The following is a 17563-nucleotide window of genomic DNA, read 5'->3' on the forward strand; positions in this document are numbered from 1 at the left end:
TTCCTTAAATTCGATAATCTAATGCTTATTTATGCCTGTTTTTTTCAATAAATAGTCATTAAGCGCTTAGTGTTTGAATGCAAAAATAAAAGAAATACGGTCTTTATCATGTAGGTCATAATTATTGTTGGAGGGAGGCAAGGGATATGTAAAGGGGAAAAGGTGTCTTATGTTTTTCTACCCATGATATACATTTAAACTCTTTACTTTTCCTTGACTGCTCTCAGTACTTCTAACACTTGATGTGTGGGTTTTTTCACAAAAAGAATTCTCCATTTTTTAGTAGTTAGGACTACCTATGAGTGCCCTAAAATTTAATTCAATTCTGTTCCTCTCTGAATATAGTTAGCTGCTGATCCCATAATAAAGAACATTATCCTCTAAGATCACCCTGCTCCTCAATTCTGATGTGTCAATACCAAATCTTCTATTCTTTTAACGGACTATTAAATAGGAGGCCAGGGAGTTCTCACAAACCCTCTTTAAATTTGGTCATTTGGAGGGAAAAATTTGATCTTCAAGAAGCATGGGACATTGAACACAGAGAACTCTAGATTCTAGAAGGTGTATATTTAACTGATACGCCACCTCTCTCCCACAGAATATGAAATAAACTAGCTTGACCTTTTGACAATAACAATCCTGATTATGTACATAATGATTCATCTAATAATTTATGTCTCATGATATGGGACATAAAACATTTTGGTGGAGCCGGACTGATGGTCCTGGGGGTAGGGCACTTGGAAAACAAATATTACATGATGCAAGATGGAAGTAGGGGGAGTCCAGAACTAGCTCTGCTTACTCTGTTGGTTTATATCTAAATGACTGGAGTCTTTGTTATCAGTGTGTTGGACAGGACCAACACCATGACTCAGACTTGTTATTACACAGCCCTTAGCCCTACCAACGCCTGCTCATTAATAATCCATGCTTGTCAAATATCCTGGTTATATTCAGTTCACATTTGGGGAGCTGAAGCATGAGGGGCTCAGCTGATGTTGTACTCTAATAGACATCATGTTTATATTTGAAAAAGAGACATAGCATAAATGAACGAGACATGAAAAACAACATTTTCTTTTCATAAATTTTATTTCGTTTATAGAGGTCCCCTCAGAGGAGCTATTCCCCTAATCCCAAAACTAGCATTTTATTTAGGGACCTTTCAGGTGATACTCAAGGAGGCACTTCCAGTGATACTTAGTTTATGGAGTGGATGGTTCAATGATATAGGGACTAAGAATGAGGTTGCTGATCAGGTCTTGAGGTGCTGGAGATCAACAGGGTCACCCCCGCAGTACATGGGACCTGTAGAGCCACACCACACAGGCTCAAAGCCAAAACAAGCAGCCAGAGTGATAGCACAGTGGGTGGGGCATTTGCCTTGCATGTGGCCCACCCAGGTTTGATCCCCAACATCTCAGCCTGCCAGGAACAATCCCTGAGCATAAAGCTATAAATAACTCCTGAACACAGTCAGGTATGACCTTTCCCCACCCCCCAAATAATATATGAACAAACATGAGATAAAGGAAACAGAAGCTGCTTTGTAATACTCAATCACAAATAAATTTATAGAGCTAGAGGGATAATACAGTGACTAATGCATTTGCTTTGCACGTGGCCTACTGGGTTTGATCTTTGGTACCACGTATGATTCCCCAAGTCTACCAAGAATAATCCCCAAGTGCTGAGCTAGAAGTTAGCCTTGTACACCGCTGGACAAAAGCCAAACAAAATAAAACAAAAGTCCCCAAACTTTTACAGTTCTCTGAAATGCAATGTATGTATGCATATAAGTTTTTTTGTGCTGTTTTGTGTAATGTTGCTACTTCCCGGCAAAGAAAGAAGAAACAAAAAATTGGGACTGTTCTTAGGCTCTTTGGGTTACTGAAGAGCTCTTTACTCTGAGTTTGTTTAAATCATTTTTTTAAATTTACAATTGCTTGGATAGGTCATTCTACTCATGATCCTGCTGCGTAGAAATTTCCTTTTACTTCTTTAAAAGAAAAAAAATGTCTTTTTATATATGATATTTTCACAGACATTTGCTCACTAGTATGGTGGATTTAAATAATAAAGAAAATTTTAAAAGGGACCAGGGAGATAGTACATTGGGTAGGGCAGTTGCTCTGCATGGAGGCAGATTGAACCTGACCTAGATTCAATCCCCCTTACCCCATATGGTCCCCTGACACCTCCAGGAGTGACCCTGAGTGCAGAGCTAGGAATAACCCGGAGCACTTCTGGGCATGGCCCAAAATACAAGCAAGCGAGCAAGTAAAAAAAATTCTTTTTTTAAAAAAGAGGAAACCCCACTTACACCATAGAATGGTTTTGTTGGTGCTGGGGATTAAGATCAGATTTGATTCATGCCTGGCATAATCTCTGTACAATCTCCCTGGTTCCCCAAACCTAAGAATTTTAAAGTCTACAATTCAGCTGTTTTCATTCACAAGGTTGTGCATCGGTCACCATTATTTAGCTCCAGATCATTTTCATAAACTACAAAGCAATCCTATGCCCATTAGCAGAAACTCCTGATTCCTCCTCCCCCCCTCCCTTCACAAGGACTAATTTCCTTTCCACCCTATAATATGTTTCTTGTAGATATTTTCACATAAACAGAACCAAAATTACTTGGTCTTTTGGTCTGGCTTCTTGCACTTAGAATATATTTTCAAGGTTCATACATATTCCAGCATATAACAGAACATCATTCCTTTTTATTGCCTAGTAAAATAGTAAAATTCTGTTATATGGTTAGATTAAATATTATTTTGTGTGTTTGTATATGGGTACACCAGTTATATCACCAATGCTCAGGATTTACTGCTTGTTCTGTACTCAGGAATCTGGGCGCGAGCGAGAGTACAGTGGGTACTACTTGCCTTGCATGCAGTCAACTTAGGTTGGAGCAGCAGCATCCCATATGGTCCCCTAGCCCACCAGGAGTGATTCCTGAGTGTAGAACCAGGAGTTACCGCTAGCACTGTCAGAAGTAGCCCCCCACCCCCCTACCACCCCAAATGATTTTGGCAGTGCTAGGGGACCATGGAATACCAGGAATTGAACCTGTGTTGGCTGCATAAAAGGTTGTACTATCTCTTTAGCCCAAATTGCATTGACTTTATCCATTCTTAAGTTGAATGCAGTTAGGGACTGTCACATGCAAGTTTTTCATGTGGCTATGTTGTAATTCTCTCAGCAGTGTTCTCAGGAAAGAACGTTCTGGACCGTGTGATCATGAAACTTCATTTAACACCAGTTTACTTTTGAGTCAGTGAATAAGCATTCTCATGGTCTGTCAGTTACTTATGAACACATTTATGAGAGTTCATTGGGGAGATTCGGGCTCTCTGCTGAGGTAACAAAATTGGGCTCTAAACACACAAGATTGGCGTTTCCATGCTCTCCTGGCCACAGTCTTGTTTTCTGAGACTGGCACTTTCAGGAGGATCCTGCTGTCCACTAATGCCTTTCATTAAACATGGTTTTAGGATGGGGCACTTTGTTCCATGGAGAGTCACAGCCAGATATAGCTTTGTGCAGTGGTGCCCTTGGGTGTATGTGTGATGAGGCTTCTCCAGACGCTCCACTCTGTCTCTGCAGTAAGGGGAATGTCATCAAGACTATTTTGCTGCCATTTTCTGAACAAGATGAACACCATCTTGTTATTTCTTCCTTTCCTTCCCTCATTCTCTTTTTAGCTGCTGCTCACCTCACCAAACCTGATGACTCAATTTCTCCAGAAAATGTAGGGTGGAGTCTGGATCCAGGGACAGAGTAGGGGGAAGTTACAGTGGTGGGGTGGGTGTGGTGCTGGAACATTGCATGCCTAAAACTCTTTGTCAGGCACCTTTGCAAATCATGGTGCCTGAATCAAAACTTAAAATTAATAAAAGCACCTGGGACGGTGGAAATGGCACTTCTCAGAAGGAAAACTGCCTTGCAAAGTCACAGGATGGTTCCCCCTGTGACTTGCTGGGACCTCAGGTCAGCTCAGGGCAGAGGGAAGACTGGATGGGAGTGTCCTGTGACTCAGGGGACACCTGAGAGCTCCTTGCCCTGCGTTTAAATTATTTTTCTTTAATTTAAAAAGAAAAACCTTTTACTGAAAATAATATGAAGTACAGAAGAAACATGAAAAAACATCTAGCTTCAGAGATATATATGGATATTTTCCCTTTGAGGAGACTCTTTTTCTTTAAACAAGCAGAATTGTGTTGCAACATTCATTGCAGTATTTATCCTGCTTTCGTTTTGAGCATTTCCCCATGTCATGAATGCTCTTCCAAAGTCTCATTTGAAAGTGGAGGCTTATTAAGGTTTTTTTTTTTTCTTTTTTGGGTTGCACCCGAGATGCACAGGGGTTACTTCTGGTTCTGCGCTCAGGAATTACTCCTGGTGGTGCTCAGGGAAACATATGAGATGCTGGGAATCAAACCCGGTCGGCCTGTGCAAGGAAAATGCCCTACCCACTGTGCTACCTCCTTAGCTCCCGCATACTGATCACTTGATCACTTGACATCCCATTACTCTGTAGGATGACATTGCTTTGTCCTTTCTTCCTTGCCACAAGAGCTTAGGGTCACACCCATCTCAGTCCTCTCCAGTCACTCCCATTCTTTTGTTTATTTGTAACAATTCTATCCTCTCTTCCCCAAACAGTTAATCAGCTTATTCCCCTAATCAGTTTCTGTTAATTTGCAAGGTCAGATCTTTCTAGGACACTGAACTTATATTGTAAGTTAATATTGCCTTTCTCCTCTTTTTTGAATAGTTTACTTTAAAGCAATGTCCTTTTGTATAGACACAAGAAGACAATAAATATTATGCTTTTGTAACTTGGGATTTAATTGGATTCGAATATTATTGATTCCCGGGTATCTGCTTTCTCAACTTAAGCCTCAACTGCCCTCACTTCCTAGTGCCCGCAAAAGCAGGGTCCTAAATAGGGACTGGATGGAACCAGGGCAAGGAGTAAGCTCTGTGCTACCCTGGCATCAAGATGGGCCTGGCAAAAGCGTCACAATTCTTAACTATAAATTAAGAGCTTGATCATGACAAATGCTGTCATGGTACAAAAGTAACGATGAGACTAGGACCCTGCTAGGGATGGGAAAGACTAATCTGGCCTGAGCACTATAGTCTGAGATCAAGATGGCCCTAGGAGAGCAAGTCTATAAGCTTAAAGTATTTCTTAGTGCGTCCATACAAAATATAGCACAGCGGTAGGGCGTTTGCCTTGCACGCAGCCAACATGGTCCACCCAAGTTCGATTCCTCCGCCCTGCTCAGAGAGCCCGGCAAGCTACCGAGAGTATCTCGCCCACACGGCAGAGCCTGGCAAGCCACCCGTGATGTATTCGATATGACAAACACAGTAACAACAATTAATATTATGAATGCTTATATGTTTGTTGGACAAGGAGAGGAGAAACACACCCATGGAATTCCACACTTGGGTGGGTGGTCCTGCTGAAAGAGAATCTGTCCTAGAGGCAGCATTTCCTGAAAGAAAGAACTTTACCCTTACTGACTGTGACCACACCTATGTGTAAGCCCAGCCCCTCATGGTTTGGGGATTCAACTAGACTGTAAGAGTGGGCTGGGGGATGAAGATTGGGATGAAGATCCAGAGCGAGAGTCAGGAAAGAGGGGTTCCAGATCGGGGCCCAGAAGAAAAGGAGAAAGAGAGAGAGAGAGAGAGAGAGAGAGAGAGAGAGAGAGAGAGAGAGAGAGAAAGAGAAGTGAATGGGGATAAGACTGAAATAAACAGGAGGAGCATGAGGCTTGGCCCTTGCTTCCTCCACCGTCTGTCCCAGAACCCAGGTGGCCTCAGCTGGAGGAGTGGCCTGGGCCCCCCAGAACCTGGGCGGCCAGGGGGAGAGCCACTGGGGTCACCCCCTGGCTGCCCTTGGAGTTTTTTGCACTACTTGATTTCCTCGAATGGGCACCAATAACATCTCCATTCATCCCTGTTGCGTGCTAGTGTAGCTCAATGGTGTCTGCTTGCTCCAGGAACACAAAGAACCTCAAACTGTTAGTTCAGAATCATGGTGAAGAATTCTGACCATCTTGTGGGTGGGTGGCCATGTGATCTTTTGACCTCCCATGGAATCCAGTCGGTAATGGCTCTAGTCCAGCGGTGTCTCCAAATCACATTATGTATCCAGCTCATTTGATTTTTGATGCCTTGGCAAATGAGACACAACCCCTGATTCTCAATCATCAACAGAGGTTGGAACTCCGGATTCCTTCTCTTACTTGAGTGAAGCGTGATACTCCAAGCATAGCTCTTTAGATTCCTCTTTGGGAGACCTGAATAGCGTTCTCATCCTGTTTGCGTAGGGCCCAGGTCTCTGAGGCATATGTTAATGCAGGAAGAACAGTGGAATCAAAGAGATGTGCCTGGAGCCGGAGGTTCTTCATTCTCTTAGCTATTTCTTCGACGTTCTTGAAGGCTTTCCAAGCCACTCTCTTCCTCCTGCACAACTCAGGTACTAGGTCATTCGTCATATTGAGTTCTTTACCTAGGTACACATAACTGTTGCATTCAGACATGTTCATTCTGTTGAGAGCAAATGGAACATCAGGTTGAGTCTGTTTCTCACAAACATTGTCTTCGTGAGATTCAGCTGCAGTCTGACTTTTCCACATTCATGGTCGAAGTCAGCCAGTGTTTGTGCTGCTTGGCTAATGTTTGGTGTTATTAGAATGATGTCATCAGTGAAGCAGAGGTGGTATATTTGCCACTGTCTATCTTCACCCCCATCCCTTCCCATTCCAGTCATCGCATGACATTCTCGAGGGTGGCACTGAAGAGTTTCGGTGAAATGGTATCACCCTGCCAAACCTCTCTCTTGACGTTGATGATCACTTCCTTATAGAATGGTGAGATCCTGGTAGTGAATCTGTAATACAGCTCATGGAGGATCCTGATGTATTGAGTTTGAATGCCCTGTTTTGCTAGGGCTTCAATGACTGCTTTAGTTTTAACAGAATTAAAGGCCTTTTTTAAAATCAATGAACGTTAGACAAAGCGGCATCTTGAACACCTGAGAAACCTCAATGAGCTTGGCTACTGGTCAATTGTGCTGAATTCTCTTCAGAACTTGGCTTGCTCACATGGTTGTCCTTCATCTAGTGTTCTGCCAATCCTATTCAGGATGACTCGAGTGAACAGCTTGTAGATGACAGACAACAGCCAGATCGGGTGACATTTGCCAATGTCGTCGATTGTACAGTAGAGCAGTCCTCCTGGTTTTCCATTGAGACAAAACCTTGCATTCAGACAGGTAGCATGTGAAGAGCTGAGCCAGTGTATTGATGAGTACTGACGGCAGGTTCTTCAGGTGTTCGGGTCTGACCTTGTCTGGGTCAGGTGCTGTTCGCTTCTTTACAGATGAAATGGCGTGTCAGATTTTGGAAGGGAGAACGTTGGGAACGACATATCCATCCTGCAGAATTTAGTATGTGGGCAGGTGGACGTGGCTATGGAAGAGATCTGAGTAGAAGTCATGGATAATCTTCTCCATTGCCCTTCTGGAAGATGTGATAGATCCATCAGGACTTCAATTTCTTCTACATAATTGGATGTTGGTGCGTAGACAATGAAGATAGAAACTGCTGGCAGGAACCCCGGCATATTGTTTTGTTTTTTGTTTTATAAGCCATTTGGAGGATCACCCTTTAATGGACTTACTTTCTCATCCCTGACTAGATTCCTTAGTTCTCCCATATTCAGCTTTTCATAAATAAAATAAACTCCAGTCTCTTTGTTGTCAGAGAAAAAGAATGGAAGGAGTCATTAAGAGAGCAGATAAAGTATCTGAGGCGTAAATACCAAAAACCAAGTAATTTCCCTTGGCCTTGCTGATTTTAGCTTCTTCCTCATCCACCCTCTAGTGCCCAACACAGTGTTTGCTGCAGCATGAATTGCAGCTGGAGAAGAAAATGAAGAAAGTATCTTATTTATTTATTTATTTTGAAGAAGGGCTGGAGTGATAGCACAGCAGTAGGGCGTTTGCCTTGCACACAGCCAACATGGCCGACCCGAGTTTGATTCCTCCACCCCTCTACCCCTCTCGGAGAGCCTGGCAAGCTACCGAGAGTATCTCGCCTGCACGGCAGAGCCTGGCAAGCTCCCCGTGACGTCTTCGATATGCCAGACACAGTAACAACAAAGTCTCCAATAGAGACGTTACTGGGCCCGCTCGAACAAATTGATGAACAACGGGAGGACAGTGACATTTTGAAGAAAGTCTCTTTTGATGGGCAACCTGAAGCCTTAGACTATTAATAGACTATTAATAATACTGCTTCAAGGGAAACACACAAACATTCCCAGTTATCTTTGGTCACTGATGACTGCTATTCAGAATGGGTGCCCTTGCCCATGGGTTAAATTGGATTGGAACTCTGGCCACTTGGTTAACGTGACAAGTTGCACTTATTAAAGTTTGAAGTCTCACAGGTGCACTGATCACACTAACTCTTTGCATCTAGTGGAGAATCTAGAAAAAAATAGAAAGGGATGGATTACAAGAGGAGTGTGGCAAGGAGGCCAATTGGAGCTGAGGGAAGGGTTCTAGAAAACACAAACTTCAACAGTTATAAGGGAAGAGAGGGAATTAAAAAGGATTGTAAGAAGAAAGATGTGACTTCAACTTCAGTATTGCCTTCATGATGTCTACTGTTTCCACACAAAATGAGTTGTTTTCGACACTATCTTAACCTATGAATGAATTCCTTCACACAAGGACACAAGTGTAGTGCTATTATTTATTTATTTTCTTGAGTCACATCTAAAAATGCTCAGCACTCCTGGCAGGGCACTCCTCAGAACTCCGCAGCACTCCTAGCACCAGATGTGGTGATAGGGATCAAACCAGAGTCAGGTGCTTGCTTGCAGGGCACATGCCTTACCTGCGATACTATCTCTTTGGGCTGTACTATTTCTGCCACCCTGAACAGACAAGTATTGTACAGAGGAGATTGAAAGGGAGAGAAAAGAAATTTAGTTTTCTAGAAGTTAATTTTTAAAGTTATTTTTAAATAAATTTGTGAGACGTATTTATTTATTTTTATTCCCAACTCCCTTTATTTAATGAATCACCATGAAATACAGTTACAGACTTAACAAACTTTTGTGATTATGTTCCAGTCATACAATGATTGAGTACCCATCCCTCCACCAATGCCCATTCTCCACCACCAATGGTCCCAGTATCTCTCCCTCCACTCAAACCCCATCCGGCCCCCCACCCCCACCCCTGCCGCCTCTGTAGTTGGTACATTCCCTTTTACTCTCTCTCTCATTTTGGGCTGGAGTGATAGCACAGCGGGTAGGGCATTCGCCTTACAAGCAGCCAACATGGCCAACCCGAGTTTGATTCCTCTACCCCTCTCGGAGAGCCCGACAAGCTACCGAGAGTATCTCGCCCTCATGGCAGAGCCTGGCAAGCTCCCCGTGATGTATTCAATATGCCAAACACAGTAACAACAAAGTCTCCAATGGAGACGTTACTGGGCCCGCTTGAGCAAATCGATGATCAACGGGAGGGCCTTTACTTTACTATTTACTTTACTCTAACTTGTCACTGATGATGTAAACTTTCATTGTAATATAATAAATATTGAATAAATTATTTAAAAATATATTTCTGGGGTCTGAGAAATAGTAGGGCAGGTACGGTACTAGTCTTGTATATTGCTGACACAGGCTTGATTCTCGACACTACATAGAGTCCCTAGAGCATCTACCGAAAGTAATCTCTGAGCACAGAATTAGGAGTAAGTCCTAAACAATGCCAGGTATAATGCCCAACACCCCAAATAATAATAACCGAAAACACAACTTAAACCATTTCTGTTTCATTATGTGACAATAGCACACACATATACACTTGTATATGTGGATATATGTGAAGAGAAAATAGAGAAAGAGAGATAGTGAAAGAAGAGAGAGAGAGAGAAGGAGGAAGGGAGAGAGGAGGAGACAAACAGTATGAATTTGCAGATATAAGGAAATTCTCATTCATTGTTGGTGAGAATGTGCATTTGTGCAACATCTGTGTAAAAAAACAATAGATTTCATGAAATCATCCTTGAAAAAGGGAGAGTCAGTAGATCTCATACCCATCACCCATTAGATTCTAATGGTGCACTTTTGTATAACAAGTCCCTTCTGAAACATACCCTGGAGCTGGTCCCCTCTCCTTGCCTCACAGCTCCTCTTTGCCTCTCAACTGACAAGTGGTGTTACTATCTTCAGATTATGGAAATAATAAAATTGAGAGCCACAAAACTTCCTCACATTTTCTACTTATTATTCAAACCCACAATGGCAATATCAGTTATGTATGACTCCAACTTTCCAATCAAGAATATATGAGACATTACAAACATTATCTCACATTTCACACAATTTTTAACGACCTTTTTTTTTTTTGCTTTTTGGGTCACACCCACCTATGCTCAGGGGTTACTCCTGACTCTGCACTCAGGAATTACTCCTGGCAGTGCTCAGGGGACCATATGGGATGCTGGGAATTGAACCCTGGTCGTCTGTGTACAAGGCAAACACCCTACACGCTGTACTATCACTCCAGCCCCAGATTGGCATATTTTTGTCTTGATGTAACAAAGAAGAAAACAGAGACTCTGTCTATGTGGGACATATGTGTTTTTTTACCCTAAAATATATAAGAGTAGAGCTGGAAATGGGGCGTGAACTCCCACAACTGAACTCAGCTCTTCCGTGTCCTTAGTTACTGGATAGGTGGTGTTGATTAGCATAGTGAAATACCACTAGACTTGTTTGAATTCCAATTCTTGCTCTAGCGTTTAGTGAATAGGTAACCTTGACAAGTTCTTTCACTTTTCGCAGGTAGGGCATTCGCCTTATAAGCGGCCAACATGGCCGACCCGAGTTCGATTCCTCCGCCCCTCTCGGAGAGCCCGGCAAGCTACTGAGAGTATTCGATATGCCAGACACAGTAACAACAAAGTCTCCAATGGAGACGTTACTGGGCCCGCTCGAGCAAATCGACGATCAACGGGAGGGCCTTTACCTTTACCTTTACCTCCTTTTGGGTGTTATGGTTTGCAATACAGGTACTAATTGGCCGTCATGTTCGTCCATAGTTTACTTTCAGCACGCATCTCCTATGCCGAGGGAGCCCTTCAAGCATCATTTACTTAGTAGTCCCTTCTCTATCCCAGATGCCTTTGCCGCCAACATGTGAGGCTGGCTTCAAGCTGTGGAGCTATCCTCCTGGCCAGTCATTCTTATCTCTTCCTTTCTCTCTGACTCATTTTATTTAGCATGATACTCTCCATGTCGATCCACTTATATGCAAATTTCATGACTTCATCTTTTCTAACAGCTGCATAGTATTTCACTGTTTCTTTAATCAGTCATCTATCCTCAGACTCTCTTTTTTTTTTTTTTTCAGATTTGGCTATTGTAAATAGTGCCGCAATAAACATACAAGTACAGATGTCATTTCTACTGTGTGTTTTGCATCTCCAGCATATATTCCCAGAAGTGGTATTGCTAGGTCAAATGGAAGCTCAATTTCTAGCTTTTTTTTTTTTTGAGAACTTCCATATTGTTTTCCAAAAAGGCTGAACCATTCTGCCTTTCCACCAGCTGTGAAAGAGTTCCCTTATCCCCACATCCATGCCATAACCGGTTGTTTTTGTTCTTTTGGATGTGTGCCAGTCTCTGTAGTGTGAGATGATATCTCATTGTTGTTTTGATCTGCACCTCCCTGATGATAAGTGATGAAGAGCATTTCTTCAAGTGCCTTATGATCTTCTTTAAGAAAGTTTCTGTTCATTTCATCTCCTCATTTTCTGATGGGTTTGGATGCTTTCTTTTTGTAGAGTTCAACCAGTGCCTCGTATATCCTTGACATTAACCCCTTTTCAGAAAGGTATTGGGTGAATATCCTTTCCCATTCTGTAGACCGTCTTTGTATTCTGGTCACTGTTCCGTTTGAGGTGCAGAAACTTCCTAGTTTTATCTAGTCCCATTTGTTTATCTCTGTTTCCACTTGCTTGGTCAGTGGCATTTTGTCTTTGAAGATACCTTTAGCTTTAATGTCTTGGAGGGTTTTGCTGACCTTTTCTTCAATGTACCTTACAGATTCTGGTCTGATTTTGAGGTCTTTAATTCATTTTGATCTGAATTTTGTGCATGGTGTTAGGTAGAGGTTTGAGCCTATTTTTTTTTTTTTTGTATGTAGCTGTCCAGTTTTGCCAGTGCCATTTGTTAAAGAGGCTTTCTTTGCTCAACTTAATATTTCTTGATCCCTTATCAAAGATTATATGATCATATATTTGAGGGTATATGTAAGGATATCAACCCTATTCCCTAGGTCTGTGGATCTGTCTTTGTTCCAATACCACGCTGTTTTAATTCTTACTACTTGAATTTCTTTGATTTCTGTTGTGATGTCCCCCTTTTCATTTTCATTTTTGATTTGCTTTATTAGGGCTCTCTATTGCTCTCTCTTTCTTTGTGAATCTTGCTGGTGATTTATCAATTTTGTTTATTTTCTCAAAGAGACAGATCTTGGTTTCAATGATTTTTTGGATTGTTTTTTGGGTTTCCTTGTTGTTAATTTCTGCTCCAAGTTTTATTGTTTCTTTCCTTCTGCCTGGTTTGGGCTCCTTTTGTTGGTCCTTTTCTAAGCTCTTGAACTGTGAAGTCAAGGTATTTCTGTGGGCCCTTTCTTCTTTCTTGAGAAATGCTTGCAGAGCTTTAAGTTTTCCCCTTAAAACTGCTTCAGCTGTGTCCCACAAGTTCTGGTAGCTCGTGTTTTTAATCTCATTTGTTTCCAGGTATCTTTTGATTTCTTCCTTGATTTTTCTTTCTGACCCAACAGCTCAACATTGCGCTGTTTAATTTCCAGGTGTTTGATTTGATTCTCAATTTCTGTGTGTTATTAACTTCTATCTTCAGTGCATTGTGGTCTGAAAAGATAGTTTACACAATTTCTATTTCCTGATTCTATTGAGGCATGTTTTGTGGCCAGCACATGGTCTATCTTGGACAATGTTCTGTGTACACTGGAAAAGAATGTATATTCAGTTTTCTTGTGGAGGAAAGTCCTGTATATATCTATTAGCACTATCTCTTCCATTTATTCCTTCAAAGCCAAATTTTTAATCTTGCAGAGTTTTAGTCTTGCTGAACTACCCAGAAGAGATAAAGCCGTGTTGAGGTTTCCAGCTACTATTGTGTTGCTATCAATGTCCTTCCTGAAGTCTATTAGCAGTTGCTTTAAGTATTTTTCTGGTCCCTCATTGGGTGTGTATATGTTTAGGAGTGTGATTTCTTCCTGCTTGATTATTTAAAAAGTGGTCTTCACTGTTCCTTCTAATTTTTTTCAGCCTGAAATCTATGTTGCTGGATACTAGTATGGCCACCCAGGCTTTTTTGAGGGTGGTGTTTGCTTGCAGGATAACAATCTAACCTTCTAAGGAAGGTCTTTTCCTTTTGACTTTGAGTCTGTGTTTGCTCTGACTCTTCAGATGTATTTCTTGTAGGCAGCAGAATGTCAGGTTCAGTTTTTTAAATTAATTTTGCCACTCTGTGTCTCTTAATTAGTGCATTTAGACCATTGACACTGAGAGATTATTGTCATGGAGTTTTGTGCCATTTTCTGTAGAGGTTTGTTGTGCTTGTAGGGGTTTGTCTTGTCTTACAGTAGCCCCTTTAGTCATTCATTTAAGGTTGGTTTTGAGTCTATGAAGTTCCTGAGCTACTGTTTATCCTTGAAATAGTGTATTGTTCCTTTGAGTTTGAGTGAGAGTTCAGCTGGATAAATTATTCTTAGTGAGTATTGAGTTTTTTCACTATATCCCACCATTGTCTTCAGGCTTGGACGGTTTCCTCTGATAAATCTGTGTAAATCTAAGGGATGCTCCTTTGTATGTGATTTCTTTTTTTGACCTTGCTGCTTGCAGTATTGTGCCTCTATCTTTGGTATTTGTCATTCTGATTATGATGTTTCTTGGAGTCTTTTTATTAGACTCTTTTAGCTAGTACCCTTTGGGCTTCTTGGATCTGGATGCCTGCATTCATCAGCTCTGGGAACTTCTCAGCAATGATATCTTTAATTGCTGCTACTTCAGTGGGGTTGCCTCCTTGTCTTCTGGTACTCCAAAAATTCTTATATTGTTCCTATTGAGTTTGTCCCCTAGGTCTCTGATTCGCCCTAGAGCTATTTGGAGGTCTTTTCCCATTGTTTGTTGTTCCCTGTATGCTTTCTGCAGTTCATCTTCAAGCTCAGATTCTGTCTTTGGCTGTTGTCATTCTACTGTTGAGGGAACCCACTGTGTTTTTAATTTCATCTACAAATCCTTTATTAGTGACACCAGAAGTATTCTTATTTCTGCTCTCATTTCTTCCTGTATTTTATTGGCTGTCCATTGCACTGTTTCTGTAATGTCCTTCTTTAATTTACTCGATGCCTGTTCCACTGTTTCTTTGAGTTGATTGAACATTCTCAACATTTCATCTCTGAAGTTTTTATTGGAGAGATTGTATTTGTGGGAGTACTCTGTTGAGGCTTCTGGATTCTTTTCTTCATCCACTCCTTATTGTGGGGATTTGTGCTGTTTCTTCATGATGTGGTGGTAGTATGGCGCTGGGACCCTCCAGTTAACTATCAGTGTCTCCCTCTCACTGTGAGAAAGGATTCTGGATGAGCTTGGTCGATGATGGTCTCCTTTTTACCCTTCTAGAATACTAACTTCCTCTTTGGTGCTCCTCTGTTACTTATCTGTAGCTTCAGAGGATGTGTTCTTTTATACTAGGCTTGTTCAGTTTCTGGTGTTGACTGTTATTTTGGTGAGATTGGAATAGCTAGTGGAACATTGACCTAATGTGTTTGGGATAGCCAGGCTGTTCTCCTCAGAATTAGGTAAAGGAGATTGTGATGTGAAAGGGAAAAAAAACAGTGTCCCAGAGGCCACGCCCTTCCCCTCCCCCACCCCCCCTTTGGCCTCCCCTGTACCTGTTGGTACAGTGAGTTGGCTGCATCAGTGCCTGTGCTGGATTAAAGTTCCCCTTCTGACACAGTCCTAACACTTGCCCGGGATCCCCTGATACCTGAGCACAAAGTTAGGAGTAAGCCCTGAGCACTACAAATTGTGGGCCAAAGCAAAATACTGTATCATTTTAGATACATAAAGGTAAAGGTAAAGGCCCTCCCGTTGATTGTCGATTTGCTCGAGCGGGTCCAGTAACGTCTCCATTGGAGACTTTGTTGTTACTGTGTCTGGCATATCGAATACTCTCGGTAGCTTGCGGGGCTCTCCGAGAGGGGTGGAGGAATCGAACTCGGGTCGGCCATGTTGGCCGCATGTAAGGCGAACGCCCTACCACTGTGCTATCGCTCCAGCCCCTTTTAGATACATATTACCGATTTTATTTTCTGTATACTTCATTTCTATTGAAAATATTTGACACATAGTATAGTATAGTTTTAAAAGTTAAGACTACAACATGTTAATATACTGCATCCTCATGCTGCAATATGGTTGCCATTGTAGAGATAGTACCTTTATCCATTTTACACTTATTGTTTCTTTTCAGTGGGGAGAATAATGAAATGATAACCTCTGATCAAGTTAGATGATTATAATACAATAGTGTTGCCTATTTTTTGTTGTACACTGCATTAGAGCTCTATAGTCTATTTATTACCCATTATAATTTTGTATCCTTAAACAATATCTATCAATTATCTCATCGTGCTCCCCCTCTAACCATAACTCTGTTCCTATGAATTTTTCTTTCTGTAGTTTCCACATATTGAAAACCTTCCTTTACTTATCATTTATTCCTCAGATTTTGTCACTGCAAGGTAATTTCTGCATTCATACTTGTTGAGAATTTTTCCAGATGACATTTTTGCCTTTTGACAGTGTGACTAATTCCTAACCTGGTGTGGGCATGGGTACCTGGATAGGGGACATATGGCTGTCAGCTTGTCTTCAGGCTGCCTTCTGGCCCTCTCCTGGTAATCATGGCTCCAACTCAGGTCCTTAATTCATCATGAAGTATGTCTGGCATAGCAGCAAAGAATAAATGAACTAGGGAAGCCAAGTCTTTTGTTTAAAATCAATTTTTCCACCAGGCCCTGGCAGTTGGGTAAAGGTCTCTGCTTCTCTAAACAGTTTTCTTTATCTCTCTAATGGGGAAGGAAGAAAGTAGTAAGTTGTGTACTTACTCTAAGTAACAGTGCTAGTATCCTTTTCTGCTATTGGATTTCACCATTGGAGTTAGTCACTTACTGTTTGGATGATAAAGAAATATATGTTTCCAATAACCATTTCTTTGCAGTTGACTCTATTTGGCAAGCCAGTGGGTCACAAATTTTTAACTGCTTGGAATCACTAGGGACTCTTGTTAGAAGGCAAATTTTGATTCGATAACTTGAAACCTGAAAATCATCTGGTCCACAAGCTCCAGGCGCTGCTATTTTAGCCACTGGTCCCAGAACACAATTTGAAAGCAGGTAGTTGTCTGTCTGTTCTTGTATGCTCAGGCTGGCGTGTCTAGTGCCGTGGGCAGTTCTACTACTGACACTCAGATTTAGCTCTTGCTTTGTTTTGTTTGTTTTGGGGTCACACCCAGCTGTGGTGCTCAGGGATCACTTATACATATAATATATATATTTAAAATGATATAGAAATGATATAGTATTTTGCTTTGGCCCACAATTTGTAATGCTCAGGGCTTATTCCTAACCCTGTGCTCAGGGATCATGCCCATTCATCCTCAGGGAACCACACACAGTGCTGGGGATTGAGCCAAAGTCAGCTGTATATAGGTCAAGTGCTTAATGTCTAGACTATCTCTCAGGCCTCTCCAGTGATGTTATTGTTAAAGCGTTGCTAAAGAGTGTCGTATTTGACTCCACGTGAAAGAAAGCAACGGAGGGGCAGGAAAGTTCTTTCCTGCCCTGGATATGAATTCAAATATATTCTCTCATTTCACTATTGTTATAACTTTGTGACAGATACTATTACTTTCAAATAATAAGTTTAGAGAGTTGAAGGAATACCTCAGATATCCTAAGAAGAGAGAAAAAATCAGTTAGGATCATGTGGTGCTCAGGGGACCCTAAGTGGTGCTAGTGATCAAACTTCTGTTGGCCATGTGCAAGACAAATATAGTATCTCTCCAGATCTTCAGGTTCAACTTCTGCCATAGTTCCATGTTTCTTTTTTGTCCAAAGGAAAAACACTACAAGATAGAAGTTTCCTGATCTAGCAAAATTATGGGCTTTTGGTATCAGTTTTTGCAAACCAGTGTTGCAGATGGCATTAAAATTTTGTTATGGTCACATTTCTGAACATCAGTGAGGAAAGGCCCTAAATTTGTCACATTAGCCTTGTGCAATCTTTAATTCTTCACTGTGTGCTTGTCCTTCCATGGAAGTTTGGAGACACATTTCTGACTATAAGGCCTTTTGCTTGAGGTTTTGGCCAAAACTCTTCAGTGATGAAAGGAGATTACTAGAAAGATGTTT

This window comes from Sorex fumeus, unplaced genomic scaffold (assembly GCF_029834395.1).
Source record: "Sorex fumeus unplaced genomic scaffold, SorFum_2.1 ptg000030l, whole genome shotgun sequence".
Taxonomy (NCBI): domain Eukaryota; kingdom Metazoa; phylum Chordata; class Mammalia; order Eulipotyphla; family Soricidae; genus Sorex; species Sorex fumeus.